The sequence below is a fragment of the Notolepis coatsorum genome (assembly GCF_963971535.1).
Source record: "Notolepis coatsorum genome assembly, chromosome: 6".
NCBI lineage: Eukaryota > Metazoa > Chordata > Actinopteri > Aulopiformes > Paralepididae > Notolepis > Notolepis coatsorum.
The window spans coordinates 50,418,478-50,444,329 of NC_140170.1; the positions used below are offsets into that span (position 1 = coordinate 50,418,478).

Sequence of the window (25,852 nt, forward strand, 5' to 3'; positions counted from 1 at the left end):
CAGTACTATATACCTGTTTGTCATGTATGTCCCTATGCCATAAATGTTATGATGTCATAATGTTGTGTATGTCATAAATGTCACTATGAATTGAAAATGGGGGACCCTGATGTAAACAAGACAAACGTCTTTCTCTGGTCTGCATCCCCTTAACAACAATTGTGTGTATTGAGCCGTACTGTATTGTACCCATTCTGCAATCTGTTCAATAAAGTTTTCATTCATTCATTCATTCACCGTACACAATACAGTACACAATACAGTACGGCTCAATACACACAATTGTTAAGGGGATGCAGACCTGAAAAAGACGTTTGTCTTGTTTCCATCAGGGTCCCCCATTTTCAATTCATATAGACATTTATGACATACACAACATACATGACATTTATGGCATAGGGACATATAGGTATTTAGTACTGATACATTTGTGACATAAACGGTATTCAAATATATAGTACTGTTACCCCTAGATCCTGACAGAGTATATATACATATGATGGGGAGGGGACTGTACATTAGGAGGGGGTGGGTGGGTGGGAGAGAAATATCTATACGGCGGGGAGGGAATATATACATGCGGTGGGGAGGAGACTGTCTATTAGGAGGTGGTGGGGGTTTTGGGCATTTACGGTGGCCAGTTTCGAATTGCAGCCTCCCGTAGGTGCTCTTTAAGAGCGGTTTTGAATGTGGGTAGGGATTCACATTCCTTTACAGCTTTGGGTAGGGCGTTCCACATTGATGTGGCATAATTGCGAAACGTGTTTAGTCCCTTGTTTGAGCCGAATCTGGGTTTAACATGATTTGTTGAGCTTCCTCTGGTGTAGTGGTTGTGGTATTCACTGACCTTTGGGAAGTATTTTGACATGTACATGGGTACCTGTTTGCGGACGACTCAGCCCTGCTGGTCTCTGACAAGAACAAGTTACAGGTTGAAAAAGCCCTCAGCTCGGAACTAGGCAAAATCTGCATATGGCTCGCCGACAACAAACTATCATTACACATGGGCAAAACAGAGTCCATTCTCTTCGGTTCAAATAACAAACTCAGCAAGACCGACGGCTTCTCGGTTACAGTGGGTGACAATATTATCACAAGGAAAGATGAAATTACCTACCTGGGTTCCATCCTAGAGGCTAATCTTTCCTGTGACAAAATGGCATCCAATGTAATAAAAAAAGTCAACCAACGAACGCGATTCTTGTACCGGATCTCCTCTCTGGTAAACAAGAATACCCTGAAGACTCTAGCAGGAGCACTCATTCAAGGGTACTACGACTATGCTTGCACCTCATGGTACCAAAGCACCTCAAAGGCACTAAAAAACAAATTACAAACATCTCAAAACAAGCTAGTCAGACTACTGCTTGACCTGACTCCTAGAACCCACCTCACCCCTGCCCACTTTGACAACCTAGGATGGCATAGAGTAGACGACAGAGTACAGCAACTTGCAATGGGCCTGGTCTACAAGATACACTACGCGACCAAGGTACCCATGTACATGTCAAAATACTTCCCAAAGGTCAGTGAATACCACGATCACAACACCAGAGGGAGCTCCACAAATCATGTAAAACCCAGATTCGGCTCAAACAAGGGACTAAACACGTTTCGCAATTATGCCACATCAATGTAGAACGCCCTACCTAAAGCTGTAAAGGAATGTGAATCACTACCCACTTTCAAAAACACTCTAAAAAAACACCTACGTGTACAAGTAAGGCTTTGTCAGTATTCCAATGTACAGTGTAAAATGTGTGTGTCCCCTACCCAACCCCCCCCCCCCCCCACCTCCAATGTACAGCCCTCACCCACCCACCCAACCCCACCCCACCCACCCAACCTCCTCCAATGTACAGTTTCTACGCCAAATGTATATACTGTACACTCTTTTTCTGGACACTTTTGTATCACAAACAGTACTGTATTTGCAAATCTGATATGTCATAAATGTATAGATGTAGCAGTACTGGCTATCTGTATGTCATGTATGTCATATATGTTATGATGAATTGAAAATGGGGGACCCTGATGTAAACAAGACGAAAGTCTTTCTCTGGTCTGCATCCCCTTAACAATTGTATGTATTGAGCTGTACTGTACTGTACCCATTCTGCAATCTGTTAATAAACTTTTCAATCAATCAATCAAAACCTTAGTCGTATAGTGTATCTTGTAGACCAGGCCCATTGCAAGTTGCTGTACTCTGTCGTCTACTCTAAGCCATCCTAGGTTGTCAAAGTGTGTACTGAGCTGTACTGTATTGTACCCATTCTGCAATCTGTTAATAAAATAAAGTTTTCAATCAATCAATCAATCAAAACAGGCTTGCCCCTTGAGAGGATTCTCCGGCGCCGCAGCTGGACCCTCCTCCGCCAAGCGGCTCGAGCTGTTCTGTTCCAAGACACACCGAGCTAACGACGATACAGAGAGAGGGCTCCCCCGCCGTGGATTATTACTTCGCTAAAAGCTTGTTAGCCGCGACATTATCCAGGATACTGTATCCAAGAGGTAAGGGGGTTTCGTAACGGAGAGTAAACATAATAATATCTGGTATTTCTGGGTGCAGTGTATTCAGAACAAAACAACACCGTTGCTCTCTCAAAAAGGTAGCAGCGGTGGTTGAACCAATGTTAGCCTGTTAGCTTCATTAGCGCGGTGCTAATGTTAGCCAGCTCTGCTTGTGTTAACGAGCTAGCTTCGGCTAGCGACACATTAGCTTGTCTTGGTGTCTTCTTTTAGCTGTTACCCTTGAGTTTATACTAGTTTACTATGGCTCGTTGATATCTAAACACAGACAAGAGAGCTCAATGTTCCCAGTATCATGTTAATGTGTGTGTTTTCTAGTTCCTACGCGTGCTAACAGGCTGGATAACGGGCTAGCTAGCCTGTGACAGCAGGGCCTGTAATGTTAGCTAGAGGCGACGCCGTTTGTCTGCTCTGGCCGTCCGGGCCATTTTGCTTTCCAAGCAGGTTAGCTCAGGCCACAGAGACCTGCCATCACTGATCTGGGTTCAGTTGTAATGTTGGATAACAATATGTTCTATGCAATGGGATGATGGCGTTGACAACATTTAACTTTGGTCATATATAACGTCATCATGAGCTAACGTTAGCAGTTGCTCATCATAATATAACTGTGTGTTTGTGCGATCTGTCAGGGTAACGCCAATGACTTTAACTTTGAAATAAGTTTTTTTTTGTGTCCTAAGACATTTGGTTTATTATATTTGTGAAAATCAAGTCTTCCCACACAGCCAGGAGGGGATATTATTAATCAAATGATTGACTTGTGTGACAGCCTAGACAGTTCGATAAGTCTTTGCTATGATGAACAACTCTCTCAGGGACATCAGAGACATGGGCTGGATTCAGCTGACTAGTCAAAATGTAAACACACCACGTTGTGTTTATTTGCTAAAGACAGAACGACCACACTCAAAGTTATTTGTCAATATGTTGAGTAGGACAACCTTCTTGTGCAAAAAGTCTATGAAATCCACGTGCAGACTTGCTCTAAACCAGGACTAAACAAGACTAGTTGTGATGTCATCGTAGTGTACAGCCTGGAGTTGCTATGCTGACAATGAGGGGATCTGACTTTGAGGACTACAATGCATGTCTCTGCATTTATGTCTAACCAAAACTTAAAGCGATATACCGATATTGTCCAACTCTTAATTTCCGATACCGATATCAACCGATACCGATATGTGGGCCCCCCCCCCCCCCAAAACGCAACATTATGCATACTTTTCACAATAAATAAAATAAGAATTTGTTCTTACTTGCTTGTCTGGGTAAATAAAGGTTAAATAACTTTTTTTTGAATACCGATAATTTCCGATATAACATTTTAATGCCAATATCGGCCGATAATATCGGACATCCCTACTCCGAGTCCTAACCATATTCTTACTTGCCAATGATGATGCTAATTCCTTTCTCAGCTCAATCCATGCTGTTCCTCATACACTATATGCAGCCATTTATACACTAGCTCCTGATCGTTTTTTTTTGGATCCACTTTTTCTCCTTATTTTCTATTTTTCTCCCATCCCAATTTCGTATTTCCAATTCTTCCCTCCCCTGTCTTGAAGTTGCTAGACTATGCCTCCCACTGGTCGGCTGTAGTGAGGATGGAAGCCTTGCATCACGTGTCCCCTCCGGTACACGAGGAGACAGCCTGTCGCATCTTTTCACCGCAACATCTCGAACTCAGTGGCGAGGAGTAGTGGGAGGCTCATGCTGCCCCCGATATTTCCTGTTTACGCAGTACCGGCGTCACCCAGCCGACCTGTAGGAGTCGCTGTCCACAACGTCCAATCCCCACCCACTGGCTTTCCCACACTCTAACACTGCCAATTGTGTTAGTATGACGGCCGGCCAAGCCGGTAGCAACGCCGAGAGCTGGGCTCGATACCAGCATCTCCTGCGTTAGTGGAGAGCGCCTTGCCCACTGCGCCACTCAGCCGCCTCTCACTAGCTCCTGATAGTTGACCACAAAGTTAAACCAATACAAAGTCAATGGGGTCAACTTGCTATATAAGCTGACTGAAGCTCACTGAAATTTACTCCACAATGCACACAAAGTAAATTTCAGTGGGCCTCAGTCAGTTTGTACTGACAAGACCCCATTTACTTTGGATTTAGTTTGTGGTAGATTTGCCCCTGACTTTTTTGGGGCGACATCAAAAAATTGTTTGAATTCCATGGCTGAGAAAGAATGTTATAAGTAACATTGTTAACACTCTGCTACTTACAAATACATGTCATGAGAGAGAGAAACTTCCCCATGAACACATGGATAAGGTTAAGCCTAATATTGCATATTTATCTAGGCTATCTAATGTAGCGCCCATGCTAAGTGGCTAACGTTAGACTACTTAGACATGTTAGCTTAACAATTGGGGTCTATGGTAAAAGTCAATCATTATCTGCTGCAGTACTTGCATCTTGTTTATTCCTGGTAAGCAGCTGATTGTTTTCGGTGCTGTGACAGTCTCGGAATTGAGCGCCCAGTTTGTAGAACATGGTTTCTGGGCTAATGTTTTTAGCTTAGTGTTTGAGCTCCATGGTAGGGCTGCACGATTTTGGGAAATAATCTAACTGCGATTTTTCTGACAGATATTGCAATTGCGATTACATTTGCGATTCAAATCTTTTTTAAGCAGAGGTTTATTGCATCTGGCCTACTACACAGTGGGTCTGTTCGGGACACCGAGCCTGAAAATGTTTCTTTTTACCTGGGAATGGATACCGGTACCCAACGGTACCTTTTTTTCTGTACTTTACTCTCCCTCTCTGAAGTCTAAACTTCACAACACACAATCTAAAACCCCTTACCTCCCTTTCCCAAATCGTTCCTATAACAACAACTTGCAAAGGAGATCTTGTATCTAATGGGACTTCCTGATTAAATTTTAAAAAAATATATATATAAGAAAATAAAAATAGCGATTTTTTTTGTGCTAATAGCTTAATTTCAAATTTAGATTTAAAATCGATTAAGTTTCAAGTTCAAGTTTCTTTAATAGTTGTCATACAGAAGTACAGAATACTTTCATACAAAATGCTTCTTACTGTTACACTACAGAGACTGTGCTAGACAAGATAGTATCAAATAACATAGTATAGCATGTAATTTAGAAGAAGAAAATGAGGTCACAGTGTTCGGTATAGACATTAGCATCATCATTGGCAATGTGTTGATTAATCGGTCAGCCTTACTCCATGGCAGCTTTGTATTATTCCCACAGTCTTCCAAATTAATTGTTTTTGTTTTAAGTACTGCAATCTTCTGTAGTAGATGTCCACAGCAGTCTTTGCACTGTGTGATGATGTATCCGTGGCATCGTGGGGATATTTTGATCCAAGTTTCTGTTTCAAACCCTAAGGCTACTTAGTCTAGATTAGCTCACAACAAGTATCTAACTATCCCGCAGGGAGCAGCTGTGTAAACAACATGAATATCTGTCCCCAACTGACTGCTGACTGAATGTTGCCAGTCGTCACCCACTTCCTGTGTCTAATTGGTACTAACCGGTACTTGTTCCTGATTGGTCAGTAGTACCGAAATATTGGTAAGCTCCTTGACAAACTGTGCTGCTATTCCTTTTTTCCCATCCCCAAATGATGATGAGGCTGCCAGTGTTCTGTGCTCTCCAGTCATGGCTGACAGGGCAAAACGTTCAGAGGCAGTATTGGTATCGATAAAATAACGATACCCGGGCCATTACCCATCCCTAGTACTGATCATTGATCAAATCCTAATGATACCCATCCCTTGAGTATACACAGCTTTTTATATATCACATTTCAGTTTAAAGGAGATTCTGCCAATAGTATACCCTGGTATCGTTCCAAACTGATGGACTCTGATATAAGTGCATCATCCCTAGTAGTTATGTATTCATGTGAGTGTACATCCTGGAGCTGCTCTATCGACAGCTCTATCGATCGTTCGCACTGATTGTCTTGCCATTTACTAGGCATGTCTCCTCTCAGTTGATTAATTGGTTGATTTGGTCTTAGTTGACCAATACTTTGTTAGTAGAGCTGCCGTGGTATTGACTAGGGATGCCCCGATCGATCGGCCACCGATCGTTATCGGCCGATAATCAGTATAAATATGCGATCGGTGATCGGTGATAATGCTTTATTTTCGCCGATCGTCAAAACCGATCTCACTCGCTATCGCTGAGTTCTGTCTCAGACACCGGGTGGTGCGGCGTCTGCTCATCCCTCCAGCCCCTCCCGCACGCATGTAAACACAGGTCTAGTCTAGTGGGACGGGACACGGGAGGACGGCGTCTCCCTGAGCTAACGTTAGCTTAGCTACCGTTACAAAATGACCCAGTCAACTATTCACTTTTAGTTTAATACATGATGAGGCATTGTCTAACCGAACGGTATCTAGCCGGCCAGCTACCGATAGCTCCTGACATCAACAAACGCTCCAGCAAGTCTAGTAGACTAGAGACGTGTACAGGGAGCGAAATTAACTTTTTGACTCACCGGCCAGTGGCGGGTAGATGGGAAGAGTCTACCCGCCAAGCATATTTCTTACCTGCCAAAATTTTTTTGATAAAAAAAATATATATATATATATATATTTTATATATATATTTTTTTTTAAATAAAATATATATTATATAATCATACTTGTAGTTGTATTATCTGCGAGACATCGCCACCACGCAATAAGTCAAAATGCTTGCTATCTGCAAACAGCTCCACTGTCTGTGTGTATACTTGAGTAGCCTCCAGCTCCAGCAAGGATTATCCGGCCCTGCAGCTAGACACTATATTCAGCTAGACCCTACATTCAGCATGCAAGGATTCTCCGGCGATGCAGCTGGACCCATTTATAACGTTACGGTTATGTTGTCAAATCACATTCAACATGCCCTCAGCTAGAATACGCATTCAATCAATGTTATAAGACATTGATATCAGGAGCTATCTGTAGCTACTGCTAGCCCGGTAGATAACGTTAAGACAATTTAGTTTACTGGGACAGATCGATCTAGCGTGAGCTAGCTAACGCGAGCTAGCTAACGAGGGAACGGAGGTTTTATGCACTCGAGTAGACTATTGCTGGAGCATTTGTTGATATCAGTAGCTAGCCAGCTAGATACCGTTAGACAATGCGTTAGCACTAGATGCTGCGGGCGAGCTGCTACCATTCTGGGAGCTTAACGTTAGCACTAGATGCTGCAGGCGAGCTGCTACCATTCTGAGAGCTTAACGTTAGCAGTGGCACTAGAGCTGCGGGCCGCTCTGTGTTGATACGAGCAGAAGCCAATAGTATCCCGCTGCAGGGGGCTGGCCCGGCTGGGCGGATATGACTCGTTGCCAAGTTTTTTTTCAAAATAAGAATATCATACGAACCGAATGCTGCTAACTGCCGGAGCCATCGATATTATGACTCTAGCTGCGCTTGGGCCGGAAATGAGACCCGCACAGATCTTCAAAATAAGAGTATCATTATGAACTACACGTCTACACGCCACACGGCGGGCAGGGCTCTCAGTGGCAAGTGCCAAAGGTAAAAACTGAGCGCCCCTGGCGGGCGGCGGGCTTTAATTTCGCCCCCTGGACGTGTATGATACCTGTTAGCTCACGTTAGCGCAAGTTAGTTCACTGTTCAAAACGAAATGTCCCATTGAACTAAATAATTCACTGAGGCGTTGTATTAACGTTATATATCCGGCTAGCAGTAGCTATAGATAGCTCCTGATATCAATGTCTTATAACACTGATTCGATGCGTATTCGAGCTGAGGGCTTGCTGAGCACAGTAACGTTATACCAATAGGGTCCAGCTGCAGCGCAGGAGAATCCTGGCCGTAGCTCCAGGCTACTCGAGTATAGGTCCAGCTGCAGCGCAGGAGAATCCTGGCCGTAGCTGGAGGCTACTAGAGTACACACAGTGGAGCTTGTTGCGTGGTGGCGATGTCTCGCAGATAATGCAAGTACAAGTCTAATTATATAATATATATATTTTATAAAAAAAAAAATTTTAATATAAAATATATATATATATATTTTTTTTACTTGATCTTTCCCCCCTCCATTTTTCTCCGATTTTCTCCCATCCCAATGTTAGTCGTATGCCAATTCCCAATCCCCTTCCTGGTCGCTGCGCACTTACCCCCCACAGTCAGATCATCTGGGAGAGTGGAGGCTATCACGTGCTTCCTCCGACACACGTCCAGCCAATCAACCGCTTCTTTTCACCTGGCAGCGCGGATCCTCCCTGAGAGGGCGTAGCGTGTGGAAGGATCACACTATCCCACTCAGGTCCTATCCGCGCTTAGCAGGCGCCCCGACCGAACTGTAGGAGTCGCTGTTTACAACGACCCGGACCCACCCCGCCAGCTTCTCCCACCCTCTAATACAGCCAATTGTATTAGTGTGAACGGCCAGCCAAGCTGGTGACAACCCCGGAGCTGTGAGCTGGATTCGCTGTTCGAATCCAGCTCACAGCTCCGGGGTTGGTGACGAACGCAATCTCCGCTACGCCACCTAACCGCAATTTAATTTTTTTTAATCAAAAACGATCGGTATCGGCCGATATGGCTCACGACGATCGGTGATCGGTATCGGTGGCAAAAAACGTGATCGGGGCATCCCTAGTATTGACCTTTTCCTTACCGCACAAATGAGTGAGGCAACATGGTAACCGCCACAGTAGGGGTGGACGGTATAAACGGTATGAATTTGCGCTACAATATGGATTTTGACTATACCTTGTAACCGGTAGAGCAGCTCTAAAATAGCGCTGACGTCACGTAACCACAGCCAGGGCTCGACTGCGACTATTTCACTCGTATTTATAATTTCCCCCTAAAAATAGATATGTGCGAACTGAAAACGATTATTTAGGAGCACAGAGGCTTCGCGTAGTGGGCATGTCAACGCGCAATTGTCATTTCATAATAGACACAGAGCAGAGCGGACCTTCAATTCTAGAAGCATACTAGCTCTTCCGCCCTGCGTGTGACAACGCGCAGTTTCTATGTGTAATGTAAACTCTGCGACGAGTCCAATGGTCTAACATGCTTAGCATCCTCGCCATTCTGGAATGCCCACATCGCGCTAAAACCTTATGTAATGCTAACGTTAGCTTTCTGAGTCTACATCAACAGTTAACATTACAACTGTTGATGTAGACTCAGAAAGCTATCGTTAGCTCCACTCCTAGCAGCCTGTTGATGTAGCCTACACGTTAACGTTAGCTCCACTCTAGCAGCCACCTCCCTCCCTCTCTCTCTCTCACTCTGTCTCCCCATCCCTCTCTCTCTGCTAACAATCCTGATTCGATTCTTTTTTTTATCAACTTTTTCTCCCCATTTTTCAATTTTTTCTCCCTTCCCCAATTTCGTATTGTCCAATTCTACCCCTCCCCTGTCTCGAACGTTGTTAGGCCATTAGTGATGAGTACCGAATTCGGTACTTTTGAGGCACCGAACCGAAACATGTTGGTACTACAGAGTATCGAATCAAGTGAGAAACCGATTTTTTTTTTTTTTTTTTTTTTTTACTTTTTTCTTTTCATGTCAACGTTCACATGCACAATATATGCTTACCTAGGATTTGACTTCATTCAACAACAAAGCAGTCGGAGCAATGACAAGCCGAAAACTGTCGAAATTGTAGTTATTTGAAGTTTGGATGTTTTTTTTACGACTGAGGTAGGTAAATTAAATTTCTTGAGACTAAAGTACCGAAAAAAGGTACCGTTGGGTACCGGTATCGATTCACAGGTACCGGTATCGGTTCAAATGTGAAAGGTACCCATCCCTATAGGCCATGCCTCCCACTGGTCGGCTGCAATGTGGACGAAGCCTTGCATCACGTGTCCCCTCCCGTACACGAGGAGGCAGCCGTCGCATCTTTTCACCTGCACAGCGCGATCTCTCAGCGGCGAGGGTCTGTGTGGGAGGGACACGCCGCCCCCGTTGCTTCCTGATTCTGCTGCGCAGGCACACCAACCGACCTGTAGGAGTCGCTGTCCACAACGTCCGATCCCCACCCACCAGCTTCCCACCCCCTAATACTGCCAATTGTATTAGTATGAACGACCAGCCAAGCTGGTAGCAACGCCGAGAGCTGGGCTCGAACCCAGCATCTCCTGCGTTAGTGGCGAGCGCCTTGCCCACCGCGCCACTTAGCCGCCCCAATCCTGATTCGATTCTTGAACCTATTTCATTAAAAAGGAAGATATTGATGGACATTAGCTATAGTATAGCTCAGCAGCTTTAACAGAATCATTTGATTATTTACGTTTTAAGTTAACGACAAAAAAAGCCAGCAGTGGACCGACATAACAAACACTGTCACTGTTTACTTGTGTAACTAAGGACATGATTCCTTTTCGCTGACGTCACGTAACCACAGCCAGGGCTCGACTGCGACTATTTCACTCGTATTTATAATTTCCCTCTAAAAATAGATATGTGCGAACTGAAAACGATTATTTAGGAGCACAGAGGCTTCGCGTAGTGGGATTCCTTTTTTTATTATATGTAATAATAACACATGGCGATATACTAAAAAGCTATTTATAATTTTTGGCTATTAAAAATCTGCCCGGCTGGTACTTTTAAAAATCTACCAGCCAAATGGCTGGTAAGTCAAAAAGTTAAGTTTGTTCCCTGCCCGTACTGTACCGGAGGACCACATTGACGCGGTACAGTACGTATCCGCATACCGTTACACCCCTACTCGATATCGATAATTATCAAAATTGTTATAAGTAATTTTTTTCTTTTTTTTTTTTTTTTTTTATATAAACAACAGATGTATGTTTATTTTGCAGCAATTCTTGTCGTTGCCGCCATCTTTAGTGTTACATCTCCTAACACTCCAGTTCTCAGACTGCAGCTGGTTTAAAAGCGAAAGTAAACCGGCTTCTCTGCTGGCTGTGGCTCCAGGGGAGTTGAACAGTTCTGGCTCTGCTAGTTTATTTTCGCTCTTTTGGCACTTTTTTGGTGGACAAACCACAGCACATGTGCACCGTGACTCGTGACTGGAGTCTAGCTCTGCTAGCACACATAGCCTACGGTGTACAGACGGTTTCAAACTGTATTTTAAATTAGAAAGCAGACAAGAGAAAAATAAATCTCAATTTGGTCAGTAACGTCCGATCCCCACCCACCAGCTTCCCACCCCCTAATACTGCCAATTGTATTAGTATGAACGACCAGCCAAGCTGGTAGCAACGCCGAGAGCTGGGCTCGAACCCAGCATCTCCTGCGTTAGTGGCGAGCGCCTTGCCCACCGCGCCACTTAGCCGCCCCAATCCTGATTCGATTCTTGAACCTATTTCATTAAAAAGGAAGATATTGATGGACATTAGCTATAGTATAGCTCAGCAGCTTTAACAGAATAATTTGATTATTTACGTTTTAACGTCGACAAAAAAAGCCAGCAGTGGACCGACATAACAAACACTGTCACTGTTTACTTGTGTAACTAAGGACATGATTTCTTTTCAAACTGTTGATCAAAAGGGCTTTAAAGACATGGTCAAAGCACTGGATCCAAGATGCGCGTTACCTGCCCGCAGACACTTGAGAAAAGGTTTTGCATTTTTCTGTTGTAGTTTTGCACAATAAATGTTCTTAAAATACCTCTTTACTATGTGAAATATGTCCTAGTAATTAGGGATGCACCGAAATTTCGGCACCGAAAGTTTTCGGCCGAAAATGGCAAAAAATGGCCTTTCGGCTTTTGGCCGAAAGAGTTTTTTCACCGAAAATATATCACCGAAACAGAAACAACCTTGCGTGTTGTTGTGATGATGTTGCGCTGTCGGGAGTCGCGCTGCCCCTATGTAAACTCTGCGCGCAACGCGTCCAACAAATGCGTCTTCAACATGCTTCCATATCCTCATTCACTATTATGCCCGTCGCGGTAGGAGTGATCTATGCATATCATTCGCGTGTTGTTGTGATGATGTCGTGCTGTCGGGAGTCGCGCCGCCTCCATGTAAACTCTGCGCGCAACGCGTCCAACAAATGCGGTTAATCACTGAGTGATCTAATATGCATATTATTCACATTTTGACGCTGTCTACTGTGCCGAGTCAAGCGAGCACATTCAGCTGGGGACTAGAAAGGTGCGCTCAGTAGAACACGGATGTCCGCTGCGGCAGCCAGAGAAAAGATGGAATTAATGTACTGTATGCATTAGGGGTGGACGGTATGGTCTAAAATTTATATCACGGTATAATTTGAAGCATAGACGGTAACGGTATATATCACGGTATCATCGTTTTTGATAATTTTTTTTTTAATTTTATATATATATTTTTTTTAATAAAATATATATATTATATAATTAGACTTGTACTTGTATTATCTGCGAGACATCGCCACCACGCAACAAGCTCCACTGTCTGTGTGTACTCTAGTAGCCTCCAGCTACGGCCAGGATTCTCCGGAGCTGCACCTGGACCTATACTCGAGTAGCCTCGAGCAGATCTACGGCCAGGATTCTCCGGCGCTGCACCTGGACCCTATTGTATTGGTATAACGTTTGCAAGCCCTCAGCTCGAATACGCATCGAATCAGTGTTATAAGACATTGATATCAGGAGCTATCTGTAGCTACTGCATATATAACGTTAATACAACGCCTCAGTGAATTATTTAGTTCAATGGGACATTTCGTTTTGAACGGTGAACTAACTTGCGTTAACGTGAGCTAACAGGTAGCATACACGTCTCTAGTACTAGACTTTGTGGAGCGTTTGTTGATGTCAGGAGCTATCGGTAGCTGGCCGACTAGATACCGTTCGGTTAGACAATGCCCCATCATGTATTAAACTAAAAGTGAATAGTTGACTGGGTCATTTTGTAACGGTAGCTAAGCTAACGTTAGCTCAGGGACTCCCGACAGCTCCCGTGTCCCGTCCCACTAGACTACTAGACCCGTGTTTACATGCGTGCGGTAGGGGCTGGCACGCCCACTGCGCGAAGCCTCCTAAATAACTTTTTCCAGTTTGCACATATCTATTATCTATGACTAATTCTATCTATTTTTAGGGGCAAATGCGAGTGAAATAGTCGCGCTGTGGTTACATGACGTCATTGCTATTTTAGAGCTGCACTACCGGTTACACGGTATAGTCAAAATCCATACCGTAGAGCAAATTCATACCGTTTATACCGTATACCGTTTATACCGTCCACCCCTAGTATGCATTCAGAAGTGCTGAATAAATGTTTTATGGACCCATAATAGTGATTATTTAAGTTAAGTTTTGCCATAATCATAATGTTCCACAACATTGGTACAAAAAATCTATTCTATGAATAATTTTCGGCCTTTCGGCTTTTGGTTTTCGGCCAACTGTTTTCTATTTTCGGTATCGGTTTCGGCCAAGAATTTCCCATTCGGTGCATCCCTACTAGTAATACAAGAGTATAGTAATAGCTGCCATACCAGTGTTTTACCCTTTCAGAAGAATACATTTTTTTTAAGATAAATGAATATACCGTGATATATACCGTTACCGTCTATGCTTCAAATTATACAGTGATATATTATACATTTTAGACTAGGGCTGGGCGATATGGCAAAAAATCATATCGCGATAACGATATGATAATGTTATCATATCACTCGATATTAGGGGTGTAACGGTACACAAAATCCACGGTTCGGTACGTACCTCGGTTTTGAAATCACGTTCGGTATTTTTTCGGTACAGTGTGTGGGGGGGGGGGGGGATACCAGTGCATACATTAAAAGAAAAATTATATAAATTATATATATATATTCTTTTTATACAGCTACTGTTTTATATATACTGTTTTTTAGTAATAACTAGAAAGTAATGGTATTTATTCAACAACAGGTGATTTATTAATGATACTAATACAAATCTATACAATGAGTATGGGGTAGGGCTGGGCGATATGGCCTAAATATGATATCACGATATTTTCTGACCTTTCGGCGATACACGATACGCATCACGATGTTTTTCTTTTTTTCCCCAAACAATTCATTATGAGGCTTACCAAGACAGTATTTGAGTTTGCAAGCTAACATTAAAGACAAAATAAAATACCCACATGGACCAGATTGACGCGACACAATCCTCCGCAAAACATCACGATATCCACGATACGTTTAAAAAGTGTATCGTTAATGAACTGTACCCGATATTTATATAACATCGTCATATCGCCCAGCCCTAGTATGGGGCTGCAGCACTGCAGATATACCCTACTCCAATGATCCACACGGACATTACACGGTGTTACTCGCTACCCAGTGGCTCTGCAGATATACCCTACTCAGTCTACAAGGCTCCGTTGAAGTAGAACAGAGGATCTGTTGTGATTTTTGCACAATAAATATTCAACATTCTCTTTTGAGACTCCGCCTCAGACTCTTATCATTTGGCACTAAAAGCTAAACATTGTCACCGATATGGCTGTCCGCAACATGTCATTAATTGTGTACACAGGTGGTTCAGTGACGACTCTAACGTGAGCTAGGTTAGCTAGCATGAGCTACCGGGAGATGGAAAGACTAACTTTACTGGTGAAAATGTGATTTACGTTGGAATACTCCTTTGCCAACTTGCTGTACTTTGCTTGCAGGTCTGCAGCCATTATTGCTGGATTATGAATAGCCCCAACTTTAGCCAAGGTAACGTTATGGCTAAACCTTTAACGTTAGTTAATGCTAGCTTTTGGTTAGCTGTTCAATGCTAATAACACCACCAAGCGAACCCATCAGAGCTCCCCGTCAACACCGCTCTGTCGGGAGGATGGCATTTAAGAAAGTATCTGCTGTTAAAATGACAAACAGCATTGACACTTTAATTCACGGTTGGTTAAACACACGTTTGTTTTATAATGCTCACAGCAGACCGCAGTGTTGTTGATAAATTACGTGGGGCCGGGGGGATTTAAGTTCTGCAAAAAAAGGTTCCACACCATTGCAATCGTACGGTGCACAGCCCGTACTCGGGGAACAAAATAACTGGGCGCCCATCGCCAAATGCGTGTAGATTTACCGTCTGGCGTCTAACAATAATAGTCTACCCGCCAGCTGGCGGGTGTAGTTCATATCGATACTCTTATTTTGAAAATCCTGTGCGGGTCTCATTGCCGCCCCAAGCGCAGCTCCAGTCATAATATCTGGGCTCCGGCAGCTAGCAACGTTCAGGTTCATATGATACTCTTATTTTGAAAAACCCTTAGCAACTCCGCGAGTCATATGATATCCGCCCACTCAGTGTTGTTTCTTGAAAACAGAGCAGCGTTGTAAACAGAGCAGCGTTAACACAGCAGTGCGCCTACAGACGCAAAATAAGTCTGTGATGTTTTTTTTTCTTCTCACGAGTCCAATGCAGCTACATGCTTTGCACCGTCGCCATTCCTTTATGCCCACATCGCCCGAAATTAACGTTTATGTACCAATCACTACAACGTTAACGTCAGCTAACAAGCTAATCCTGATGATCAGACGAGACAGAGCCATAAACAGCACTGAGGAAAGGGAAATGGGGGGGGGGGGGCACTCTCCCCTTCCCTGTGTGTGTGTGTGCGTGCGTTTGGAAAGACGACGGAGTCACTAGTCAGGACTCAGGACAGGAGTATATTATAGTAAACTGAGAATTACCGAGGATGGACAGATAATGTTGATATTCAAATATACAATTTTTTGAGAGGAGTGGAATTTGAAGACAGACTACAATATGATGCGGGGGTGGTGAGTTGAAACACTGTGTGTGTGTTAGAGCCATATGAAATCCGTTTAATTTTTTTCCAAATTCCATTTTATTTTTTCACAAATTCAGTTTTTTCCGTTTTAATATTTCAGAATTCTGTATTTTGCTTTGTATGCTCATTTTACCATCAGAAATAGTGTCTAATAAGTGGGAATGAATAAATGTCCACAATTTAATAAGATATAACAGTCCATTTAATAGGGCTGTCTTAAATACTTCTAAGCTTCAAAGCTTCGTTCGATGGGCATGGGATTCGAATATGAAAATAAAATTTGATTATTAAAAAATATAAAAATATAAATGATATATAGGCCTGCCACGATAACACATTTTGCTGGGCGATTAATTGCCCCCGAAAATATCGCGATAAGCGATATTATTGCGACCGGTTAGAGATTTTTTTTTTGAGAAATTTATTTCCCAAAACTTTTATTTTGAAGCTCACCGCTCCGTCTTTTCCGGTGTTTAGACTTTTATTTTGAAGCCCACCGACCGGACCGGAAGTACTGTTGTTATTATCCTAGCGGCACCGCCACCTATGAGCGGCCAACTTGTCTCGTCCGGTTGTGTTTTTGAGCTAATGATAAAACAAATATTGAGATTGTTGGTGAACAACTAACTTTAGGTTAGTTTTAACGTTAGCTACTAACGTTAGATGCAGCTACTACAGGCAATCAACGATGAGGAGGAAGCGTCAAAGCAGTATATAATAGAATAGCTGTGGCCCGTAGGCACTGCAGCACGACTCGAAACTACCTACTACGCTATAATAAATGAATTCATGTTTAACTTGTCCCCGTGTCCAGTCCTTTGACTAGCCCCACCCGTTCATTGTAAACAATGATGCATGTAATTGTATTAACGTTATTCTGTGTTGTAGCTATGCTATACGTTGTATTTCGTTTGTTAGCTAATGTTGTTAGCTTTGAATGAGAATCAACACTCGATCTTTCATCTTTATTTAGCAGTCCAGTTTCTCCGGGCAGTAGCGAGTAACTACTTGGGTCTAAAAATAGCTAACGTTACACTATAAATAACGCTACTTGGTTAAAAGGAGCAACACCATTGAGAAATGTAGTTAAGCTATATGTGGCGTTGCTACTGCCCCACGGAGCGTCATCTATATGAATTGAAAATGGGGGACCCTGATGGAAACAAGACAAACGTCTTTCTCAGGTCTGCATCCCCTTAACAATTGTATGTATTGAGCCGTACTGTATTGTACCCATTCTGCAATCTGTTAAATAAAGTTTTCATTCATTCATTCATGCTGTGCTCTGTAGTAAGGCCAGCGGCCCCCCACACGGACAGTGACTGACAAGGCGCAAATAGCAATTAATCGCGCCCGTCAAAATCATTGCATTACTTTTAATTATCGCGGCAATTAATCGATTTATTGCTTATCGCGGCAGGCCTAATGATATATATATATTTTTTTGCAAAATCAACTCTGCCTCTCTTTGTTAACTACAACAAGCAATGCTGTTTGTTATTTAAGATGAGGCAGGCCTGTACACTGCGATGATATGATCGCAAATTGCCCCCTAATTTGGTCCGTGCGAGTTTAAAATAATATCTGGGGGCAAGCTTGCGAGTGGTGATTTCAACCCTTCATTCGCATTTCACTCCTAAATTAATCCATACAAATTGTAGTAAAACATTAGCCTACAACCAGGGCTGTACAGTGCAATATAATGTTGCGGTTGTAATTTCATTAGACAGACCAGCGCGGACCTTTAATAACATGCAATTTAATTGACACGAGCAATGAGCTAACGGTAGCTTCTAACCAAGGTCTCCATTAGGATTATGCTAAGCTAACTAGCGATCTCTGCTAACCCTGGAAAACGGTCAAAGCGGACTCCACAAGACTAGTTCCATTCGTGAGGAAAGGGGGTGGGCTATATTGACAACGCTTGACAACAGAAGTTTAAACATAACTTCATATTTATTGGTTATTCGTTTCTGTATATCATTCAATTCCCATCTCCGTGTGTCTCCATCTCTTCCTGTTTACATTCGAGTGTGACGTCATCACCTCTCTCTCTCTCTCTCTCTCTCTCTCTCTCTCCTCTCTCCTCTCTCCTCTCTCCTCTCTCCTCTCTCCTCTCTCCTCTCTCCTCTCTTCTCTCTCTCTCTCTCTCTCTCTCTCTCTCTCTCTCTCTCTCTCTCTCTCTATACATTCAATGATTTAAAGTAGCCAAATGTTACACACAGTATAAATACTAACTGGATAGTTGATGATATAAACATTTAATTTCATTATCTGAAATATTCTAAAATCATTAAGTCTGTGTGATTATTATTTTCTCACAGTAGTGTGTGTATATATATATATATGTGTGTGTGTGTTTGGCTAAAGTGGATAGAAAACACAGTACTGTGTAAAAGGCACCCAAGAGTTTTTATATAAATTGTCTTAGATGTAAATAATTTTTTTTATTCGTGTGTCAGTAGACTACTCTTAGGGCCTAACAAAAATAATAGTTGGTTTCAGGTTGGTTGTCAGTTTGGCCATGGGTAGGTAGGGAATTTATTTTATTTAATTTTTTTATTTTATTCTTTCCCACGGCGACTATGGATAGGGAATTTCTTTATTTAATTAAAATGTTCACAACAACATGGATGCATGTACTCTGCCAGCATGTTTAATATCCATAATACTAAATGTTTGACTAAGATTTCTATGAAACTGTATTCTAAAAAAAAAAAAAAAAAAAAAAAAAAAAAAGATTTTTTTTTTTAATATATAATTTTTTTTTAAAACTCATAAAATATATTGGGTCGCACCTAAATCGGCAGGGTCGGTCGGCAACCTGAAACCAACCATTATTTTTGTTAGGCCTAGTACATTTTCATTAAATTATTTTTTAAAGCATCTTCATGGTGTTCATATGTTGCAGGGACTTATTATAATCATCATATTGGCGTGACTGTATGCATCAAAGGGTTCAATCAAGCATTTTTAAGTGCTTTAGAGGAAATGTCAAAATATCGCGATATCATTTAGAGGCCATATCGCCCAGCCCTACTATAATGGTAAAATAGTTATTTAAAAATGTGCCCCTAAAAAATATTCTTTGCCCCTAAATTTCTCATTTAGGGGCAAGTGTGCCCCTAGTGAAAAAGCTTAGCGTACAGCCCTGTGAGGTCGGACTCGGCACTGACAGATTTGTGTTCATTGTGCTGCTTTTACAATATTTCATGAAAGCAAAGTGTTTTGTTTGTCTAAGATTTAAAAAGGTTTAAACTTTACAGCACTGACAAAGTTGAACAAAGTGCTGTACAAGTCCCACAACTTAAAAAAAAAAAAAATATTATATATATTTTTTTAATTTACAGTTGATTCCATTTTTATTGCTCAATTCCGCGATTCCGTCCGCGATTCCGTGATCGCGGATTTCATATGGCTCTAGTGTGTGTGTCCCGACCCCACTTCTATGTTTCAATAAATTATTTGCATTTAAAACTATTAACGCTGACTCATTCCTTCAGTCCACTCAAAATTATGCTAATATTCCTTATGTTGTTTATGATATTAATTGAAAATAGCATATGAGAGTATTATATGTAATAATAACACATGGCAATATACTAAAAAGCTATTTATAATTTTTGGCTAGTAAAAAATCTGCCCGGCTGGTAGAGCTGCCGCGATTACCGCATTACCGCGGTATCGCTGTTACATCACGGCCACCGCAGAGTAGGCTGAATACCGCGTCACCGCTGTTTTTTATAATAATAATAATAAATTACCCTCCTCTCGTTGGGCTTGCGGCTCTGCAGATATACCCTACTCCTCTATCGAGGTTCCAAGCGACCCTATTGGGTACCAGAAAAGTCACGTGAAACATTGCAGACCACTGATTGGTCAGAAGAGAGACGCGTCACATAGAGCTGCCGCGGTATAGGTATTACCGCGGTATCGCTGTTACATCATGCCCACCGCAGCGTTGGGCTGAATACCGGCATCACCGCTGTTTTTTATTATATTATTATTATTATTACGCTCTCGTTGGGCTTGCGGCTCTGCAGATATACCCTACTTCTCTGTCGAGATTCCAAGCGACCCTATTGGGTACCAGAAAAGTCACATGAAACATTGCAGACCACTGATTGGTCAGAAGAGAGACGCTTCACACGTTGGATCGTCTTGCAGTGCTTTTACTTCCTGAATCTCAGCCATTGATCAGAGCTCAGTCACAACACGGCTAATATACGTTAGCGCCCACCGGAGACCGGAGTGTATTACCGACGTACCGTCGCTCCTCAGGGAACGAGGCATAATGATTTTACTGCAACGAAATGTTATAATAAAAGCCCTTCGTTCTATACACTTGTCTGATTGAAAACTTTATTAACAGACCGCAGAATGGGTACAACTCGGCACGCTCTGAGCAAAGAAAGGAACTTAGATATTAATTGAGTAACGCTTGCCTTGCTATGTGGTCCGGTAAATACGAACGTGTAACTATACTAACGTTAATGCCACAAATCGAATGCCTTTGTAATCATAAGTAGTAACGTTATAATAATAAGAAGAAGAAAGGGTCGGGGGGGGTAACCGGCGGGCGCGACACCGAGGGGAGACTTCGAATCAGTGTTTCACTTTTAATAACGAATGCGTGCATGCCGAATCCCAAACAATATTCATGCTGCAAAGTCATCCTCTAAAGATAGACATTTAGACTAGAGGCAGGCTATATGCTATATAAAGAGTAGACTACAAAAAAAATGCATTCAAACTTTTTTTTTTTTGTGTGTGTGCGGTAATACCGCGGCGGTAGGAAATATATTGCAAATGTGTGCGGTAAGGAAAACATCAATACCGCGGCAGCTCTAGCGTCACACGTTGTAGCGTCATGCAGTGTGTTACCACCAATCGGCAAGCGCGTATTCGGTTTTTACGTCCTGAATGTCAGCTCATCACAACACGGCTAATAACGTTAGCTTTAACTCTCCGCCGGAGTGGACTACCATCGCTCCTCAGGAGTACTAAATGAGACATAATGATTTTACTGTCTGCAACGAATGTTATAATAAAAGCCCTTCGTTCTATACACTTGTCTGATTGAAAACTTTATTAACAGACCGCAGAATGGGACAACTCAGCACGCTCTGAGCAAAGAAAGGAACTGAGATATGAATAGAGTATTGCTTGTCTTGCTATGGTCCGGTAAATACGCTTATGTTATTGAACGTATAACTATATAATGTTAATGCCACAAAACGAATGCCTTTATTATAAAGTAGTAACTTTATAGTAATAATAAGAAGAAATGGTCGGGGGGGTTAGGGGTAACCACCCCTGCCCGCGACACCGAGTGAACTGCGCACGACCAGAGGGGAAACTTCGAATCCGTGTTTCACTTTCAATAACTAATGCGTGCTTGCCGAATCCCAAACAATATTCATGCTGCAAAGTCATCCTCTAAAGATAGACATTTAGACTAGAGGCAGGCTATATGCTATAAAGAGTAGACTACTACAAAAAAAAAAATTCATTCAAACTTTTTTTTTAAATTCTTTGTGTGCGGTAATAACCGCGGCGGTAGGAAATATTTTGCAAATTTGTGCGGTAAGGAAAACATCAATACCGCGGCAGCTCTACCGGCTGGTACTTTTAAAAATCTACCAGCCAAATGGCTGGTAAGTCAAAAAGTTAAGTTTGTTCCCTGCCCGTACTGTACCGGAGGACCACATTGACGCGGTACAGTACGTATCCGCATACCGTTACACCCCTACTCGATATCGATAATTATCAAAATTGTTATAAGTAATTTATTTTTAATTTTTTTTATAAACAACAGATGTATGTTTATTTTGCAGCAATTCTTGTCGTTGCCGCCATCTTTAGTGTTACATCCCCTCACACTCAGACTGCAGCTGGTTTAAAAGCGAAAGTAAACCGGCTTCTCTGCTGGCTGTGGCTCCAGGGGAGTTGAACAGTTCTGGCTCTGCTAGTTTATTTTCGCTCTTTTGGCGCTTTTTTGGTGGACAAACCACCGCACATGTGCACCGTGACTCGTGACTGGAGTCTAGCTCTGCTAGCACACATAGCCTACTGTGTACAGACGGTTTCAAACTGTATTTTAAATTAGAAAGCAAACAAAATAAATGGACAAGAGAAAAATAAATCTCAATTTGGTCAGTATTGTCATTTGGTCAAGCAAAGCCATTACTTTAAGTTGCAGGCAAGAAAGACAAGTCTGTCCACTGTCTCTGCAGGTCACAAAAAAAAAAGAAAAAACTATATTTTTTTCTATATTCGATATCGATTATTAAAATATATCGCGATATATATTGTTATCGTTATATCACCCAGCCCTATTTTAGACCATATCGTCCAGCCCTACGCCACAGTAACCGCCTAAAGAAAATAGATTTGGCTTAATATAGCTCATACTGAAGTAAAAAATGCTGTGGTCAGCCCCAATACCGAACTTTGAAAATCAGTTCGGGACATCGCTAGTTGCAGTCCGCTTAGCGTTATTTAAAGCCCTTTTCGGACATACACTCGGGAAAATGCACTGTGAATCGTATGCCGGCATTGCCTGGAGTTGCCTTTTCGGACATGTACACAGCATGCAATTCCTTGTGTCAGACGTGTTCGGACATATGGAAATACTGTGGAAATATGTGCAGCACCTAGGTAGTAGAGCGAGGGCATGATGCAGAAAGCCTTGGTTCGTGTTTGTGCATTCCAAATTGTGCCAACAATACGTTGTCCACTTTGTGTAGCGTTTATAGAATACATATGCCGTTCCATGAGTGAAGAGACATGCTGCAGACAGAGTGGAGGTCATATAATTATTACAAATTGTAACTTGACTGTTTTGACTGACGATACGCATTAACACTTTGAGTGCCACGCCGGGTTTTCCTTTTTACCCCCTTGATGCCACCATCCACTCCCAACGTTAATATCGCCTAATCTATGTTTTAAATTATGGCTATGTGTCTAATCTGCCCGTCGCTTATCAAAGACTCATTTTCCAGTCAACATTGGCAAGGCAGATTGTATTTTTATCGCTTCATTTCCGTTTGATAGCATTTTGAAAATCACCCGTTTTCCGGGGAAAAACAACACATTCTATGATAATCGCCTTTTACTGGAATATTCCAGAAAGTTGTCATTTGTCGGCCTATTTATGAATCGTTTTCAAATAAACGCTAGATGATCGATAGTATATGTGTGCGCATGCACGCTCGTGCCGTGCGCTGATAATCGCTGCTGTTATTTCTAGGGATGCACCGAAATTTCGGCACAGAAGATTTTTGGACGAAAATTGCCAAAAAATTTCTTTCGGACGAAAGAGTTTTTTCACCGAAAATATATCACCGAAACAGAAACAACCTGTAACCTAACGCGTGTTGTTGTGATGATGTCATCAAAACGTGGCTTCAGTCATTAGATGCGAAAACGTGAGCTCTTCAGTCCTGCGTTCTGCAGCCTGTGTGATAACTCCTCTTGGGACTCGCGCTGTTTCTATGTAAACTCAGCGCGCAACGCGTCCAATAAATGCTTCTTTAACAGGCTTTATATCCTTATTTACTATATGCCCGTCGCGGTTAACTTAAGAGGGGGGGGATTGTGTTTCTCACATTGACGCTGTCTGTCGTTGATAATATAATCTGAAGAGCATTATTATTATTATCATTCTCGAGAATACACGTCGTGGGTCTACTGTGCCAAAGTCAAGGGAGCACATTCATCTGCGGACTAGAAAGGTGCGCTCAGTAGAGCACAGATGTCCGCCATGGCGCAGGGCTGTACGTTAACTTTTTTTGCACATAGCACTGGTGCTACAGAGGTTGATAGTTTTGTAGCACAGGCCAAAATCTTGTAGCACAAGTATAAAACGTGTTATATTTGTAACAGTCACAAATGTGCCTATTGTATTTGTGTTATTTAGTTGCAGTGCCATGTTTGGCTGTCATTTAGTATATCGCCATGTGTTATTATTACTATGATACTCTCATATGCTATTTTCAATTAATATCATAAACAACATAAGGAATATTAGCATAATTTTGAGTGGACTGAAGGAATGAGTCCGCGTTAATAGTTTTAAATGCAAATAATTTATTGAAACATAGAAGTGGGGTCGGTTGGGACACACACACACAATGGGGGACCCTGATGTAAACAAGACAAACGTCTTTCTCTGGTCTGCATCCCCTTAACAATTGTGTGTATTGAGCCGTACTGTACTGTACCCATTCTGCAATCTGTTAAATAAAGTTTTCATTCATTCATTCACACACACTGTTTCAACTCACCACCCCCGCATCATATTGTAGTCTAGTCTGTCTTCAAACTTCCACTCCTCTCGAAACTTGTTTATATTTGAATATCAACATTATCTGTCCATCCTCAGTTTACTATAATATACTCCTGTCCTGAGTCCTGACTAGTGACTTCATCGTCTTTCCAAACGCACGCACGCACACACACAGGGAAGGGGAGAGAGTGCCCCCCCATTTCCCTTTCCCCAGTCCACACTGTGTCTGCTGGCTCTGCACCTCTGCCTCTGATCAGGATTAGCTTGTTAGCTTGCTAACGTTGTAGTTAGAGATGTTCCGATACCATTTTTCCCTTTCCGATCCGATTCCGATACCTAAGCTTTGGGTATCGGCCGATACCGATATTTATCCGATACCAGTGCATAAAAAAAAAATTTAAAAAAAAAGTATATAAATTATACCTTTTTTTTTTTTTTTTTTTTTTAGATACTGTTATACTGTTTTTTAGTAATAACTAGAACGTATAGTATTTATTCAATAACAGGTGATTGTATAGATTTGTATTAGTATCATTAATCAATGAGTATGGGCTGCAGCACTGCAGATATACCCTACTCCAATGATCCACACGGACATTAAACGGTGTTGCACTCGCTACTCAGTGGCTCTGCAGATATACCCTATTCAGTCTGTAAGCTAGTGGCAGATAGACGTTCATGTTGTGATTTTTGATGCAAAATAAATATTCAACATTCTCTTTTGAAACTCCGCCTCAGACTCTTATCCTTTGGCACTTGCTGTACTTTGCTTGCAGGTCTGCAGCCATTATTGCTGGATTATGTGAATAGCACCAACTTTAGACACGGTAACGTTATCAAGCTAAGCTAACTGACCTAGCTCGTCTTCCCGCATTGCCATTAAGATAACGTTAGTAATAGTCAGCTAACGCTAGTCCGTAGCTACTTAACTTAAATACAATTCACCGTGGGTGCATTATTGTTGATAGACGGTCACGGACAGTGTTAGGTCCTCGAGAAAGGACAGGCGATCATCTGATTTGATGTAACGTTAAAAGCGGATGTTGTTCCAACTAGCTATCTTTCCAGCTAATGCTATCATAACACCAGCCAAACACATCCCGATTCCCGTCCGAGCTCCCCGTCACACCGCACTGTCGGGGACAATGGAATTTAAGAAAGTGTATCTGCTGTTAAAATGACACAGCATCACACTTTAAAACATGTTCATTTTATAATCCTCACTCTCCGCAGGACTCGGCAGGAGATAAATTACATCATGGGATCGGAGGCTAGAATTTACGTGTACTCGCCGATACCGATACC

General features: G+C 42.2%; 1 protein-coding gene across 1 annotated transcript in view; it reads left to right on the plus strand.

The window, feature by feature from the left end:
- Positions 1 to 2,421: 2,421 nt before the first annotated feature.
- siah1 (siah E3 ubiquitin protein ligase 1) overlaps positions 2,422 to 25,852 on the plus strand; it is a gene marked incomplete at its 3' end in the record, with an annotated part of 191,979 nt that continues 168,548 nt past the window's right edge. Inside the window, 1 exon segment of the mRNA XM_084317636.1 lies at positions 2,422 to 2,514.